The 16278-nt window shown below is 43.6% G+C and overlaps 1 protein-coding gene across 4 annotated transcripts in view; it reads left to right on the forward strand.

Annotated features, from left to right (window-relative positions):
- The window catches only part of RHOBTB1 (Rho related BTB domain containing 1), a 61730-nt gene that overhangs the window by 483 nt on the left and 44969 nt on the right, over positions 1-16278 (forward strand). The window contains exon 2 of one of the 4 annotated variants that reach the window (XM_028729352.2): positions 8315-8410. The gene's annotated coding sequence lies outside the window, so the exon portion shown is untranslated. Of the gene's footprint in view, positions 1-8314; positions 8411-13373; positions 13440-13619; positions 13930-16278 lie in introns of those variants that run through there. The other 3 variants (XM_077930550.1, XM_028729350.2, XM_028729351.2) reach the window with 3 other exon arrangements.

Consider the following 16278-nt stretch of genomic DNA (forward strand, 5'->3'; position numbering starts at 1 on the left):
AGTATGCATCACTCAAACTACTGCCTCGGCAGATATACAGCAACTAAAGGAGACTGTGCAACTTCCAAAAGAAAGTTTTCTCCATTAACTTGTATTAGTTTTATACCCACTTCTCCCATTGGTGAGAAATCTGTGGGTAGCACAGCATCTGTCTACTCTGAGGTAAGTGTGCATGGTTACAGGCAGGGCTTTTTATCAGTCTGAGCTCAGTTTCTGCACCTCTCAGGTGGGCACCATTGCCACTAGAAGAGAACAAGGGAAGCGTTCATGGTGAGTTCTGGCATCTTTTTTTCTAGAAGAATAGCACTGGTTACAGTAGTTTACCTGTAGTTTATCCCTCACAGTTGCACTTTCCGATCAACCCTTAACAAACTACAGTGGTACCTCGGGTTAAGTACTTAATTCATTCCAGAGGTCCGTTCTTAACCTGAAACTGTTCTTAACCTGAAGCACCACTTTAGCTCATGGGGCCTTCTGCTGCTGCCTCGCCGCTGGAGCACAATTTCTGTTCTCATCCTGAAGCAAAATTCTTAACCTGAAGCACTATTTCTGGGTTAGCGGAGTCTGTAACCTGAAGCGTATGTCACCTGAAGCATATGTAACCGGAGGTACCACTGTACAGTGCCTAGGGACTGAGGTAAAGAATGTGATTCACTTGTGCTTTAATGGTATAATGTGGACACAGCTTTGGTTTCCTTTGGGAGCAAGAGCACTCTGCAGACCTTGCATCACTTCTATTTTATTTAGCACATTTACATTCCAACAACGGGCAACAAAATCACAAAGCCTGCATCCCAGAGAGTAACAGTGTGGACCCCTGCACCCCGTTCCAGATTCTAATCCAGTTAAACTTGGAAGTCCTTTTGCCCCTCTCAAAATTCAGAACTGCCAACTGCTACCTTTTCTTACACCTGTTTGCAGAGCAATGGACTTAGACTCCATGCTGCAGGTATATTGGCCATTCAGGAGGCCAAACATCTAGTGTCCTAAATGCTAGCTCCCACTGAGGAAAATAGCCTCTCATCTGTGGCTAGTAATAAGCAGTCAGCAGAAGGAAGGAAGGAAGGAAGGAAGGAAGGAAGGAAGGAAGGAAGAATGGTCACCAAGTAGCTGTAACAATGTTCCTGGATAGCAACAAAGTACAGTAACATTACTCATTAATTTTTGGTCTTTCCCACAGCAATGCTTACATGGCTAGTTAGCGAAGATGTTAAAGCTGCTTCCCACTTAACAGATTAATTTCTAAAGAACTACATCTGCCTGAAAGGCATATTTGCCCCTGAAAGTCCTCCATGAGTGATGTCAGCTGTGATGAACAAGCACTCTGCACATGTCCTGAGACATATTTTAAATGACTTCTGTGTCTATTCCAGGAGCCATCCCTGATGTTGTATAGTGATTCCAGAACTGAGGCCTTGTGAGCACCACACAAATCGCACATTGTTCTGCTCTTTTGTTTTTCTTTTCAAGTCTGGTAACTCGTATTCTGCAAGACCACCTTCAGCACTCCCACACCAGTGGGATTTTGCTTTCCTTTATGTAGTATCGTGTAAAGTGGGCACAAATCTAGCCAGAGTAAAACACACTTAAGCTCCATTGATTTGCTTAGGCTCAATTCTCTTCCATTGTATTAACTCTGGCTGGATGGTGCCCAGTATTTCCAAAGTGTCTTGGAAGCTGCTAAGGGAAAACAAGCATAATGAATTATGTGTTACGCATTATGTGAATTATGTATTATGTGACCTCTCCAATAGCTAACTCATGGGATGCTTACAATACAGAATAAAACCACAGCTGCGAGTGAATACATACTGATAGGACATTTATGTCCTGACTCAATCCGTATTTATTTGCAAGTAAGGGCTCATCCACACGTCTGTTTGCACTGCAGTTTCTAGGCATGGGTCCAAGTGTTCTTTTGTCCCACTGCTTTCCCCTGGGAAAAGAAGCACCAATCAGGTTTTCTGCTGAAACCAATGACTGGATATCACGAACATGTGCCTAGAAATTGCAACACAAACAGAAGTGCGGATGAACCCTACAACACACTGGGTTTTTCCTCCCATGTAAGATTGCAACCTTAAATCATACATGAAATTAAATCCCATTGAATTTAGTGGGCATTTCTTCTCAGTAAGTGTACATAAGAAGATAATGTTGCAAGTGTGCAGAGGCAACCTTTTTTTAACAACAACAACACACCCACCCACACACCTTGCAATCCAATCCTATACATTTCCACTCAGAAGTAAATCCAGCAGAGTTCAGTGAGGCTTGCTACTACTAGCTGTGCAAGCATGTATAGGATTGCAGCTTGATGGTCTAAAACTGGATACAGAGAAGTAAACAACAAACAAACTAGAAAGAACAAAGGTATGAGTAAATTGATAAGTGTAAGAAGTGAAGTTGATCTGAAAACTAAGACTAAAAACTTCCCCAAACCTCATTCCTTAAGCAGACCATGATCCAGGAGTCCTTATGAATTACTTCATTGCAATGATGTTTAAAAAGAAGGGGGGGGGGGAGAATGGCACACTGAGCCTACCAGTAAATGTAATAATCTAAGCATACCTATCTAGGTTCATTGAGTCAAGGGGTTGCATTTAACAAACTTTATTCACAGTAGACCCATTGCAATTCATCACCGTGACTAAGTTGGATCCATTCATATCAATGAGTCTGTTCTGAATAAAAGTTGAATACAACCCAGTGAAATGTTCTCCTATATAAGGGCAGTTGAGCATTTTTTTTTAAAAAAAAATCCTATTTATTCCCATTGGAATATGCTTAATTTTGGCTGGAATGTGCCCTAAGGGTTTTTTGTTGTTGTTTTGCTTTGTTTTGATATTACATTCTTGCATTGTATTTGCAAGCATTTCTGATGAAATGTTTGAAGTATGGTCAGGGTTGCAGTTTTAAACTGGTGTGCTCACTGGAAAGTGAAGAAAAAACAGGTTCAGTGAATTGTAGGTTTCATCGTTAGGCTGACTGTAGACCTTTGACAAAGACAGCAAACTTCTATAAAGAAGCTTTTCTTCTTTTAAAATGAACTATAGAAATGGCATGATACATAATGTATAGAATTGCCTTTGCTATGAGATGATTGGTTACTATCAAGTTGTCTATTACACCCAGCACCGCTGCTTTCTAGAACATTGCACACTGAATCCAAGTTTTGTTACTGATTGTGAATCATTTATGCATTTTTAATAATTTAGATAAAAGTTCTTTATGTCCATTTTATGACGTAGCTGCAACGGAAAGATGGGATGCTTACAACATGGCCATTTTTATCTGATAAAAATTGAAATGGAAGAAGCAAGATACAACCTTGCACTTTTTTCCACTTTCATTAATCTTTTAGAGCTCTCATAATGGAAATTTGATACACCACTTCCATGGAACACCAGGGACTTATATGCTTATATTATAGGAGAGAATGAATCCATAGACACTGGAAAGGGCCTGAAATTTTTTCAACCTACCAGAGTCTTCTTGAGAGAGCTGGCCTCTCTTTGAATAATGCTCAGAGAAAGCAATTTTCACAGCTTTACTCAGGCAGTTGCTTTCCTTGTTTAAGCAGAAGCTTAATGACTTTGGGATCCATTAAGCACGTTTCATAACATATTTTCTAAATGTTTCCTGCTACAAACTTATTGCCTTGACCACATTTTGAATACTTGGGTAATAGTAAGGGTGAATTTTGAATTTGTTTTGGGTAGGCTGGTTTTACATTTCTTTAAAAAAATGTATATTAGTGAGATATCTTTGGAAACATTGTAATTCTGAATAAATTAGGGGATTTTCAAAATGTCATTTTCATCAAGTTATTGATTGTGCTTTCCTCTCTCATTAAATGAGCTTTGACTCCTGCTGTGAACTAGCATATATGTACCTTTGCAGTTTTTTAGAGTGGCTGCAGTTCATGCCATTCTGGTTGATGACCATGCATGTTGTGCCATTGGAAAGCAGCAAGAATAGAAAGTAGCAGCTCTCCCTGCTAGTCCATTTCCCAAGCCACTCTGCTGTAATAAGCATAGTTATTGATTGAGAAGCTAGGATGGAGGAGCAGAGGCAGCATATCCTCCATTGTTTCTTTGGACTTTCCTTCCCCCATGTGCTCTTCTATCAGTCTCCTCCATGTATTTCTGCACTGACCTCCTTCAGCTTCTCAGACAGAGCTTCTCCGTGGGGCAGTGGGTGCTACAGTCTCCGTGTGTGGAAGTTATAGCACTTCTCTGCGACCATTACTTGTTAAGATTGTTTTCTTTCCAACAGGAATGATTGGCTGCAATTACTTCAGTAGAAGCCAAGCTTAGGAGTTGAGATGTGGCTTCAAACCCAATGCTCAGGATATAAGAAAAGATAGCAGTTTGGCATTTGAGTTTGGAGATAGCTGAGAGATTTGAGATGGGAGTATGTTGGACTGGGAGCAGCCTGCAGGGTGCCCTTCCTGTTGCTTTGTGAAAACTGAAGCAGGGTTGACAATTATATTGCTTGCTTTCAATAGTTTGTTCACTTCTAATAGGATTGTTATCCGTCTGTCTCGAGACAATGGAGTTCGCCCTTGGTGGTGAAGACAAACTGCTGTGTTAACAGCACCAAAGTGACCTCCATGGGGCGGAAGCCTGAGCAGTGTATATGGAGATGTTGGGCTGTCGAGACAACAGGGCCACCCTCTCAGCCTCACTGATGTGATCCAATGGAAAGCTGAGCAATACGTTTGGTACCAGCTTGGCTGCAGGAGTTGCTGGAAGGAAGTCTAAAAGGTGCCATCCAACCATCTTAGGAACTCCACTCTGGATTTGTGTGGGGTATACTCCTTAGCCTTTTCTTCTCCCAAAGATATCCTGCAAGGCAGTGGAGGTGCAGGGTGGGGGACCAAAGGTGGGCAAACTACCCCAGAAGGAGCAGGTCAGAAAAAAGGAACTCTGTTGTCCAAAATCCTCCTCCAGAAGTGAGAACATTATTTTAGTCAGAGGTTTGGAAGCTCAACTGCAGAGACTCTAGTGGAGGCTGGCTGTGGAGGTCCACCAGGTGAATGAGCAGCTAACAAGCTTGGACTGCGGGTTATTCTAGTCAGCAGCTGTTAATCTGCTTTATGTGTCCTGGAGTTTGCCAGCAGAGATGGGAATAAAAGGCTAAAGGAATCGCTTCAGTGCTGGAAAACTGCAAAGGAAAGAGTGCAGCAAGAAATGCAACAGTTGCAGCATGCACTGGAAGTGAGTGGGCCGGAATAAGACTAGTTGAAACCTATTTATTAGATGCCTTACAATATGCCACAAATAAAGCAACCTGCAAACCTATTAAGGCCTTACTAGGTAGGATCTGGTCCCTATAGCTTGAGTACCCCTGAGATAGGACCCTATAGTTGGAGTAGTTGAGGAGCCTACGTGTAATGGAACCAAAGGGTTACGAAGGATAGCTGTCCTGAGTATAAGCAGCCAAGATGATGAAGAGAATAAGAAGCTACTGAGAGCTATCTTGAGTGGATGAGGCTTGGTGGTCTGGCAGAATATACCCCACCCGCCGCCCATTGATGCAGCAATGAAACTGCTAGCACATTTGCAAAGCTAGGCAGCAGTGGCGTAGCGTGGGGGTGCAGGGGGGGCCAGCCGCACCGGGTGCAACATCTGGGGGTTAGGGTTAGGGGGCGCAAATCCACGGGTTAGGGGGCGCAAATCCACGGGTTAGGGGGCGCAAATCCATGGATTAGGGGGTGCAAATTACTTGCCTTGCCCCGGGTGCTGACAACCCACGCTACACCACTGCTAGGCAGGGTCCTGCATGGTTTCAAACTGGATGGGGGGACAGCATGTTGATATTCCTGCATTGCAGAGGATTGGACTAGATAACTCTTGGGGTCTCTTCCAGCTCTGCAGTTCTGTGGTTCTATGACCTCTGGATAAAGACTGTTCAAGGCCTTATATCAGCACTCTAGTCCACAGCATGAGTCAGAAAGGGCCAATGATGTGGGCTTTCTGTAAAATTCTGCAAAGGATTTTATTCATATGCAAATAAAGGTAGTAATTTGCATGTTTATTTCACTTGAATTCAGTAAACAGAGCTAAAAGCTTTGAAATTGCCAAGCTTAGTATTGTATTCACAATTGGCTGTCATTCATGGTTACTGAAGAACTTAGGAAATGGATAATTTTCCACGGGGGTGCAGGGAATAAAGCCTTGGAAAAAGTTCTGCTCCACATCACTGGAGTGGGTCAGTTTAAAGTGCATAGCCTACAGTAGCGCACCAGTCAAACTTATGCTGGTATTCAGTTCCTGAGTGTGCCCAGTCACTGTTTCCACTGTGCAGAGTCCCCTCCACAGTGTGATGCACTTATGAAGGGAGGCACAACTGTGCAGATGAAAGGGAAACAAAACATAAAGAAACAGGGACTAATGGGGTTAAATAAAGGGAAATGGTCTGGACACAGCCTTAGGAAAACAAGTCATTTAGTTAATGACTGATTACTGGAGAGCAGCTGAGTGGTTGTGGGGGTGGGTGGGTTTGTGTTAGGCTTCCTGAGAAGAAGGTATCTTAAAACATGTGATTTGATCTCTTGAAAGCAAATGGAAAGAAGCTGAGAGCAGAGCTGCTAATATATAGATTAAGAGCAAGGCAAAGCATAGTTTATGGGGCATGGTGGCCACATGGGCATTGACTTGGTATTAGGGGTCAGATCAGGATAAGCGATAGCAATTTGTGGGAAAATCCTTTGCATAATGGAGGTATGCTTATTAAAGGTCTGCAACTACATTCCCGACAACTTTGAAAAAGGGAAGCAAAGGGAACAATTCGCAGGATGAGATTCCCACACTGTGTGTTCTATGGATAGTGCAGAGATAAGGGAGCTGCACAGTCAATAATACTTGACATTTATATAGTGGCTTTAGAGTGTTTAGAGAACTTCGTACACGATATCAGTGATGTTACTGTCAGTTTCCTTCCTAGTATGTCTATTATTTTTGCATATTTATACTATCGTCTTCCCAAGCGGCTCAGGGCAGCTTACACAGTTCCCTTCCCCTTTTTATCGTCACAACAGTTCTGTTGCATGGATAAGGCTGAGAGAGTGGCGGGTGGGAAGGTCACCCAGTAAGAATTGTAGCTGAGGATGGATCAGACCCCAGATTTTCCAATTGCCAAAGAAGCAAAATTTGAAATACAGTCATACCTTGGGTTAAATGTGCTTCAGGTTGAGCGTTTTCAGGTTATGCTCCGTGGCGACCCGGCAGTAACGGAGCACGTTACTGTGGGGGTTCGCCGCTCGTGCATGTGCAGACTCTCAAAATGACGTCACACGCATGCACGGAAGCGGCAAATAGTGACATGCGCAGATGGGCAGTCGTGGGTTGCGTTCGCTTCAGGATGCTAACGGGGCTCCGGAACGGATCCTGTTCGCATACTGAGGTACCACTGTATATTGTATTATATAATATGGAATGCCCTATTAATATGGGGCAGCAGGGCTAATCAACTTTACAATGCACATGTAAAGGTTAGTCGGCATATGCATTTGAAACACTTTGTGGGGGGGAACCCACAAACTATATAAATGGAAAATGTTATTTTTGTTCTTGTCTGTTGGAATGCATATCCCACTCTTCAGCTGTAAAAAGCTTCCAGAACAACCTACAAATATTGATGAGGAGATGGTCATTGAAAACATAAGTTGATGGTCCAGCTTCAAACTAATTTTCTGGAAAACCCAAATGTATTCACAAGTAGCATTCCCAGGTTGAGGTGTTTGCCTCTCCGTGCTAGCTCCACCATGTGTCCTCCTGATTGTTTTGCTCAACAGCAAGAAATATTGATGTCGGTCAGCTTTGCAATTACACCCAATCATTACGTTTGTGTTGTTTTCAGTGATACTATACAGACATAATAGGGAGATAGATTTGCCGAAGTGTATGAGAAGTGCAAGGAAGCAATGGATTAAGTGTGTGAAGTCCATCCATCTGTTGGGTTAACTTGCCACACATTTTGATATACACTTACTTCTAACGGGAATAGCCAGACTTCAAAGGAAATAAAGCCCAGAGATACAAACTTGACCAGTTAAGAAAGCACGAGGTTGAGACAGAGCAGATACTGACTCCTACCAAAGAGCATGTGATGGTGGCAGGTTGGAGGTTAGTAAATGATTGGTGAGTAATGCTAGATAATTGTAGACAGCAGGTGGTAAGAACTTTCAGAGTTCTTTCTATCCCAAATAGCTGATTCCTAAATGGTGGTTTGGGGCAATGTAGCATAGTCCTAAATAAAAACAAATCCGCTCACATTGTATAAAACACCATGTTTTTTCACCCCACAGGGAAGATAAGGAACCGTGTGAACAGTTGTCTCTAAGAAAGAATTCCTTTCTGACTGAGCTCTTACAATGGCTATGAACACCCTTTTTCTCTTGGTGGTGAGTAGAAATTCATTCCTGGAAAATGTTTGTCACAGAAGCGGTGATAGATGAAAGTGCTTCACTAAAGCCATCCTTCATCTAACTATTTCTAGAACATGCCATCTGCAATATAAAATAACCTTTTTCTTGAAAAAGGCTCATTCACACGTGGACCACATTGTGGGACTAGACAGCACTTGTTTCCCTCTTATGGAAAACCACACACAGAGAGAGTCATAAAGGCAGACACATTGAATTTTATGAATAAAGTTGGTTTTATTCATCCTGGAGAATATTTTAAATTACCTCTTCTATGCATTTTCCTGAAAGGGAAATTGTATGTGTATATGCATATATAGCAATGTTGGTCACCAGCTAAAATGCAGGTACTGAATGTATTTTGTGCAAACTCTTCACTCTGTATCAAGGTGTAGCTCATACATGTTGTTTGCCGAACTATAGTTACTGAAGTTATGTAGGCTTGCATATCTTATCAAAATTGGTTTCCTCTTTTGCAGCAAGAAAGGAGGAGGATGCCAGTTGGGGAAAGGGGAATGTAGTGCTGTGGGGTTGAATAGAATGATCACTCAAGGATTCCTTACTCCCAACTCTTTGATTCTAGTGTAAGGCAGGGGCTGGGGAAGAGGAGGACTGCTAAGCTACCCAAACTATAGCTTAGCTCAGTGTAGCGCAGCCCCAAAACAGCCAGGAAGAGCAAATCGGCCACAATAGCCTCTCTCAGAGTCTGCAAATTCATGCATTCATGCCAAGCCTTAGTTTGACTTGGTGTCATGTGCAAACCAGGGGATAGTCACATGCCACAGCTAATTGTCCTGATCCAAATGCAGACCAAAATCTGAATTAATTTTACAGACATCCAGAGGACATCTAGAAAATTAAGCTGGTTATTTCCAGAGAGGGTAGAGTGAAGCAGAGTACTAATTTCTAGCAATGATGCTTATTTCATCCACCTTTAACTCTCCGCAGTCATCTTCTGTCTGTCATCTAAGTGATACAAATGTAACCAGCAAACCTTTCTTCATGATATTTGTTCTCCTAATTTGGGGGCTAACATCACAACTCTCTTGCAAAACCATCCTTTGCTTTTCAAAGAGGTGTACCATTCACACAGAAGGCACCCTCTTGAGAGAGCTGTTGATTGTTTTTAATGTTTGATGTTTTACTGTGGTTTTATAATTTGTTGTAAGTGTCCCAGAGTGAGTGGGGCAACCCAACCAGATGGGTAGCTGGCAAATGAATGAATGAATCACCAGCCTCTATTTTTCTGCCTTTCCCAAGTAAGCTCACCAAAGCACTGGAATGCTTCTGTCTGAAGTTAGCCATAGTTTCCAGTATTCACAAGAGGAGTCATGAAAATATGCTTGTGTGTATGCCTTTAACTAAACATGATGGGGGAAACCCTGAGCCTAGGGGTGTTGCTAGCTGCTTAAAGAACTTAGGGCACAGGTCTATGTCTATGAGATAAACTGACATGTGTGAATTTCTATGCATAAATGATCTATTGGGGAAAGCATAGTGGATGGCTAAGGTTTCGCTAACACTGACCTTTATCGTATACCCAGCTGGCTTGGGGGTCAAAGTTAAAACCATGCTTTTTAAGTTTAAAAAATGGGGAGGGGCAAGATATCCGGCCCATCATAAAATCCCTGGGCTACTCAGGAATAATGTCCCTGGACAGACCTCTAATGAATGTCAGGGATTCAATACATGTTTCAAAACTGCTTTACTATTCTTGGTAACCTGTTGTTCAGCTACAACTGTGTGTGTGTGTGTGTGTGTGTGTGTGTGTGTGTGTGTGTGTGTGTGTTGCTTAAAAAAGCAATTACAGATCCCCAGAAATATAGTTTAATTATCAAAGCAATAAACAGAATTATAAATATTAAATAATGAGCTGGGGGGGGGAACCCAGTGGATCAGGATTGCTGATTGTTAAATACACTCTAGCTACATCATTCAGTGTCAGTGAAGACTAGATAAATGTTTTCTTTTCTTTTTGGTAATGTTCAAGTCACTGTTTCAAGTTTAAAAATTGTGGATCTAAATGTTATGGCAGCCATTGTCTGAGGTGCTGAACTGACTAAAATGCAAATGGCCTTTGAGTGAGGCACTGAAAATACAACTGGGGGACTTTTACTTCACTGCCTCTGTCGTTGCTCTCCAAGTAAATTGCATTTGACAAGGCTCTTTCTCAAAGATTAGCAGTGGTTAGATTAAGCTGTCCTTGATTTTACCATTTAATCCGGCACTGTTGTTTTGGTATAGTGAAGAGAACAAGACAACGGACAGCTCTTTTCCTGTTCTTTGAACTACATTAGCAGTCCTAAGACCATATCAGATACTCAGACAGGATCCTGCCTTGAGACTCCATCACTTAAGGCTTTTGGATAAAAGTGGCACTCCAGTGATGCATTCTGGACACTGATCCATGCCCAAGAGCAGAGCTGTTCATATGTCCTACCAAAAGCCTACAATTCTTTGCCCAGGATGAGTTGAATTCTGCAACCTGTATAAATGCACATAGTAGTTCTACAGTGACTGTTTTGTGTGACATACTTGGCTTTTGCTAGTCATAAGGAAGGACAAGGAGTTAGGATGGGTGCACCCCAGCTCTTCAGCTGCTCCTCTGGCTTTATGAGAATTTCACAAGGCATGGTTTACTTTCAAGGGTGTGTTTATAGCTGCAAGGGCTCAAAATATGTGACATATCCACAAGGCTGCCCATGAAGTTGTCTATCAAAGTGACAAAGGAGAAGCAGTAGCTCAAGGCAGCATTCTCCTGTCCTTAGCAGTGTTATGAAGCTTATACAAGTTTAACAGAAATGGAAGCATTGGATATAATCTGGAAAATGCTCCAAGCAACATAAACACTACTCAGTACTCCAGCCTCTTATTTAATCCTTTTAGGAATTTCAGGGTCCCCTTTCCTTGACATCCAGGATTTCTATGTATTGCTCAGATTAGTTGCATTAGTTGCACTCACTTTGCTGCTTGTCTAATACTTAAATGTTCAGTCTCTTTATAGCAAATCAACAAATTTCAAATGAAATTTAAGAGTACAGTGGTACCTCGGGTTATATACGCTTCAGGTTCCAGATTCCGCTAACCCAGAAATATTACCTTGGGTCAAGAACTTTGCTTCAGGATGAGAACAGAAATCATGCTCCGACGGTGTGGTGGCAGCAGAAGGCCCCATTAGCTAAAGTGGTGCTTCAGGTTAAGAACAGTTTCAGGTTAAGAACGGACCTCCGGAACGAATTAAGTACTTAACCTGAGGTACCACTGTATAGTCTGTACTAAATGGGTTACCAAACATGAAAGGCTGGAGAGATACCAACCCCCTTATTTCTTTCACTGTATTAACAAGCAGGTATGAATATACAGTCGCAAGGATTAGGAGGTTTGACTGTGCCCACATCCTGCATCTCATTCGTTCAGCCCTCTCTTTCTTGGCCAAGTGTAAGTTCAGTGCCCTGAACTTTATTGCCTTACTCATTATTAACCCTACTGATGTTGAAGTGACTACTCATGCACACGTGTTTACCTGATATATACCAAGATTTATCTTGGCATAGAGATGGAGTGCTGGGGTGAAGTTTCCCCTGCTGCATTTCTTCCTGTTTGGTTTGTGCGAAAGCAGGCATGATATGTGGACCTCCAGGTGTTGTTTGAGTAGAAGTTCCATGGTTGGGGGGTGATGGAAGTTGGAGTCAACAACAAGAGGTGGGCAGTGGTTCATCATTCATGTGTTAACAGCACAGGAGTCTAGATAGAAAAAGTGATGTACACTTATAATTGCAGCTACCATTTGGGGAAAGTGCATATATGTCATAAATTATAAAGGTAAAGGTAAAGGGACCCCTGACCATTAGGTCTAGTCGTGACCGACTCTGGGGTTGCGGCGCTCATCTCGCTTTATTGGCTGAGGGAGCTGGCGTACAGCTTCCAGGTCATGTGGCCAGCATGACTAAGCAGCTTCTGGCGAACCAGAGCAGCACACGGAAAAGCCGTTTACCTTCCCAACGCTGCGGTACCTATTTATCTACTTGCACTGGCATGTTTTTGAACTGCTAGGTTGGCAGGAGTAGGGACCGAGCAAGCTCCCCGTTGTGGGGATCCAAACCGCCGACCTTCTGATCGGCAAGTCCTAGGCTCTGTGGTTTAACCCACAGCGCCACCCGCGTCCGTCATAAATTATAGTTGTGTTATTAATATGTTCAATCTCTGTTGCCCACGCTTTGTTTATAAGTATAAAGGGACTTCTTCCTTTACCATGCATGTCTGTTGCATAGATCAGCTGTGAGCTAACACCACAAGCCTAGTTTGTGAAATCCACCATCTGATGTGGAATGAAAGAGGTGATTCTGCAAGGGCAAATTACTACCTCTCAGCCAAACTACAGTACACTTTTTAAGGCACGTGCAACAGATAAAGACACAAGTCTCCTGTTTTGTTTTAAGGAATGGCATGGGATGCTTACCCCCTTACTCCTCTAGCTACTTTCCTGCTCAAAATCGCCCTATAAGCTGCTTTTTTTGTCTCAATAATATAGTGTTGGGCAATCTAGCTGTGAGTAGCTTCTAGTTCCCTTTCGTGGAGGTTCTTTAATTTTACAAAGGCTTCTCATTGGTGGTCTTGATTCACTACATTTTATCTTAGAACATTGTGCATATTTATATACTTAAACAATGTATACGCCGCTTAGCTACACTTGCCTCTGAGCAGATGCAAAGGCAGCATGTGACAAATGTGTTTACAAGCATGGACATAATGCAGGCATGCCTCCCAGGGAGCCAGGTGTGACTGCAGCTCCTCCCTGAGTGTACAGATGGTGATAAATTGCAGGTTTTCCTGTGTGCTGTGTGGAATGGCCCTGCCTCTCCACACGGCGGGGACTGAGGCGAGTTTCTTCTTGGTTCGGGGCTGGGATGCTACAAAGGAGCCGAATGCCTTTGAGATGGCGACTCCGTGAGATCAGCTCGCGCGGTGCAGATCTAAGGCTCTCTTGCCATTTCTGCCGATGGGGGCGGTGAGTAAACAGAGCGACCCGGACTGTGCATACACAGCGTTGGCGCTCGCTCGCCGTGTCTGTGTTGGGCGCTGGCAGGCGCCTCAGTCCCCGCCTCCTTACGCAGAGCCACCCGGCCCCGTTTTCATGAATGAAATCCAATCGGCTGAGTATAAATAGACCCGAAGGCTGCCGACGTCACCATGAGAGCGGCTCCTACCGCTGCTCCGGAGCTCGACTCTTTTGCATTGCACTCCAGATTCACCCTGAATCCCGAGGGGGGGAGGGAGGAGCGGGTCTAGCCGGAGAGAGCGCATCGGCTGCAGCTGCAGGAACGGGGCGAAGGGCAGCTCCAGCGCCATGCTGCCTTTGTGCAAAGTTGGCGGGCGGCTCTCTGGCATTGCGCGCCCCGTGTAAGGAGCGGCGGCTGCTGCTGCTGCTGCTGCTGCTGCTGCCGGGGGCCGCCGCCGTTGCTCAGCCGCGGAGGCTGCAAGGCACCAGTCCCTGCCGGGTAAGGCGCCGTGTTCCGCCGCCGCCGCGCGTGATCGTGCCCAAGTTTTGCGCGCGCTGCATCCCAGCATCACACCCCCTTCCTCCCGCGTCGCGTCTTTGCCGACCACACGTGCAAGGTACCCCCTCCCAAAGTGTTATGTGGCAGAAAGTTAACGCGGTAGGACATTAAGCCTGAAGGGGGCAGTAACAGCGGGGTTGCCCCAAGGGATCTCAGGCCTTTGACCCAGGGAGCTGGTGACAGCCCTTAACAGGCGGGTCGCTCCCACACCGGTGGTCTCCCGTGATGCCAGATTTGCTGACCGGGCACTATTCCCAGGTTGGCACGGTTGACCGGCGGGAGGGAGGGGATGCTCATCTCGGAAGTATTGGCCGCAGAACCTAAAGGCATCATAACTTGTCCCCTTTTGTCCGTGCAAATGCTCACTGGCCTGCCTTAGCCTTTGCTGTGTCTGCCGCGTCTGTTGTGGGTTGCTGTGACAACAGCCAGGGGGCTACCATGAGAGGGCTTGCAATGGACACATTAGGGGGCGTACAAGTTCAAGCCAGCAACCAATGGTTGCTTCTTGGTGTCTGAAGAAGAAGCCCACCATATATATTATTATATGTTCTGTGTGTGTGTGTGTGTCATGGGGAAAGCAAGTCTGCTGAATGTTTGAATGAGTGGGAGAAACACAGGTTGCAACTCAGCCAAGCCATTTATTTCAGTTGCAAGACAGCAGGTGTGCCACTAATAGGAATAGTCTTAAGAAGTCCTGAACTTTGGCTGCATCATGCTTATGATATTTATACTGTAATAAACACTTTAATAGAACAATTGGGTTCCTCCTCCTCCTTTCTCTGCCCCTATTCCTTTTTGCTTGGAGCTTGTGGTTTCCAGCAGCCCCAGCATCCCTGTCAAAGCAGAAAAGGCAAGGCAAGCAGTTCGAGCCAGTCCTTTTGACCGACTTGGCTGCTGCTGGCCATAACGCAAACCATGCGGCTGAAAAGCTGGCTTTGCACATCTGTTCGCACGGAACCGTGAAGTTCTGCATATGGTCACAGCGAGAGCTGGCAGGCGATGCCAGAATATTCTCAGCAACTGACAGTAGCTCACCCGCCGTTTGTTTTCTGTTCCTGGACGTTCTCTTGAACAGCAGCCAAGCATGTAGCGCCTAGCAAACTGGCGGCATTAAATAAATGCTAAGTAGTGCTGGAGCTATTTTTTAAAAATAGGAGAAGATAGAAAACATGTATGTGGCTCATTCAACCTGTCATATGTATTTTTGGAACCCGGCCAACGGCCATTACAATGGTTCGCTTAATTAATCATTGCTAAGTCAGAAGTTTGCAGAAGACGGTTCTGAATACCTATCATGCTTCCTTTGCCCTCTTCAAGAAAATATGCTTTGCTTATACCTGAAATTACCTTTTGAATTATCATTTTTTAATGAGCAAAGCTCTTCTAAATGTTTTGTGAGCAATAAAGCAAACAAATAAGACTTCTTTAAAACATTATTTCCTTTTTAGTGTTGTTTTGCATGCATTAGTGGTATCTATACAGTGACTAATATGCAGTTGTCCAAAGGCCTAAGGAGTTTGTGCTTCTGGACTACTTTTGGATGGTTGATAGCTGGGATCAGTTGAAGTGCATTCTTATCTAGGAGACACTTTTTTCAGTGGATTGGGAAAATATCAATCATTAATAAAAGCTAGATACTGAAATCCACACTCAGGCGAATAGTTTTCATCATCTCTCAGGAAACTTTGAACGCACTATTGCTACAGTTTGATCAAAATTCATATATGAATTTGGCTTAAGTTTACAATGTTTGCACTAATATTCCACTGTCTGCTCTTAGGCCTTTATCACATAAAAGCTTTATTTGACAATGAATAGTTTGGCATCATTCTAACAAGAAGAAGGGTTATTAAGGCAATAATTAAGTTCCATCATCCCTACATCTATTAATATATAGAATAAAGCAACATATTAATATACAAATGGAAGTAATGTGGGGTTTAGAAACATCCAACAAGGCTGTTTATTTAATTATTTGGTAATAATGTAAATTCCCTTTGCGTTAAAATATGGCAGCCATAGAAGTTGATTCAAATACCAGTAAGTAATATGTTCTTGTTGTGAAGGAGAGAGATAATGCATCTATAAAGACTTGTATCTGATATCATTTTCTCAGAGTAATGGGAACAACTTCCCTCCTAATGATACAGTGGCACTTGCTGCAGTCCAGCAACAGTCATGTAAGTGATGTACAAATGTAAAGGAGAGGAGGGCTTAGGAACATAGTTTCACTTACCTCAGTATTGTCTACACTAGCCTCCTCCAACCTGGTACCCTCCAGATGCTGGT

The sequence above is a fragment of the Podarcis muralis genome, chromosome 6, assembly GCF_964188315.1.
Source record: "Podarcis muralis chromosome 6, rPodMur119.hap1.1, whole genome shotgun sequence".
Taxonomy (NCBI): domain Eukaryota; kingdom Metazoa; phylum Chordata; class Lepidosauria; order Squamata; family Lacertidae; genus Podarcis; species Podarcis muralis.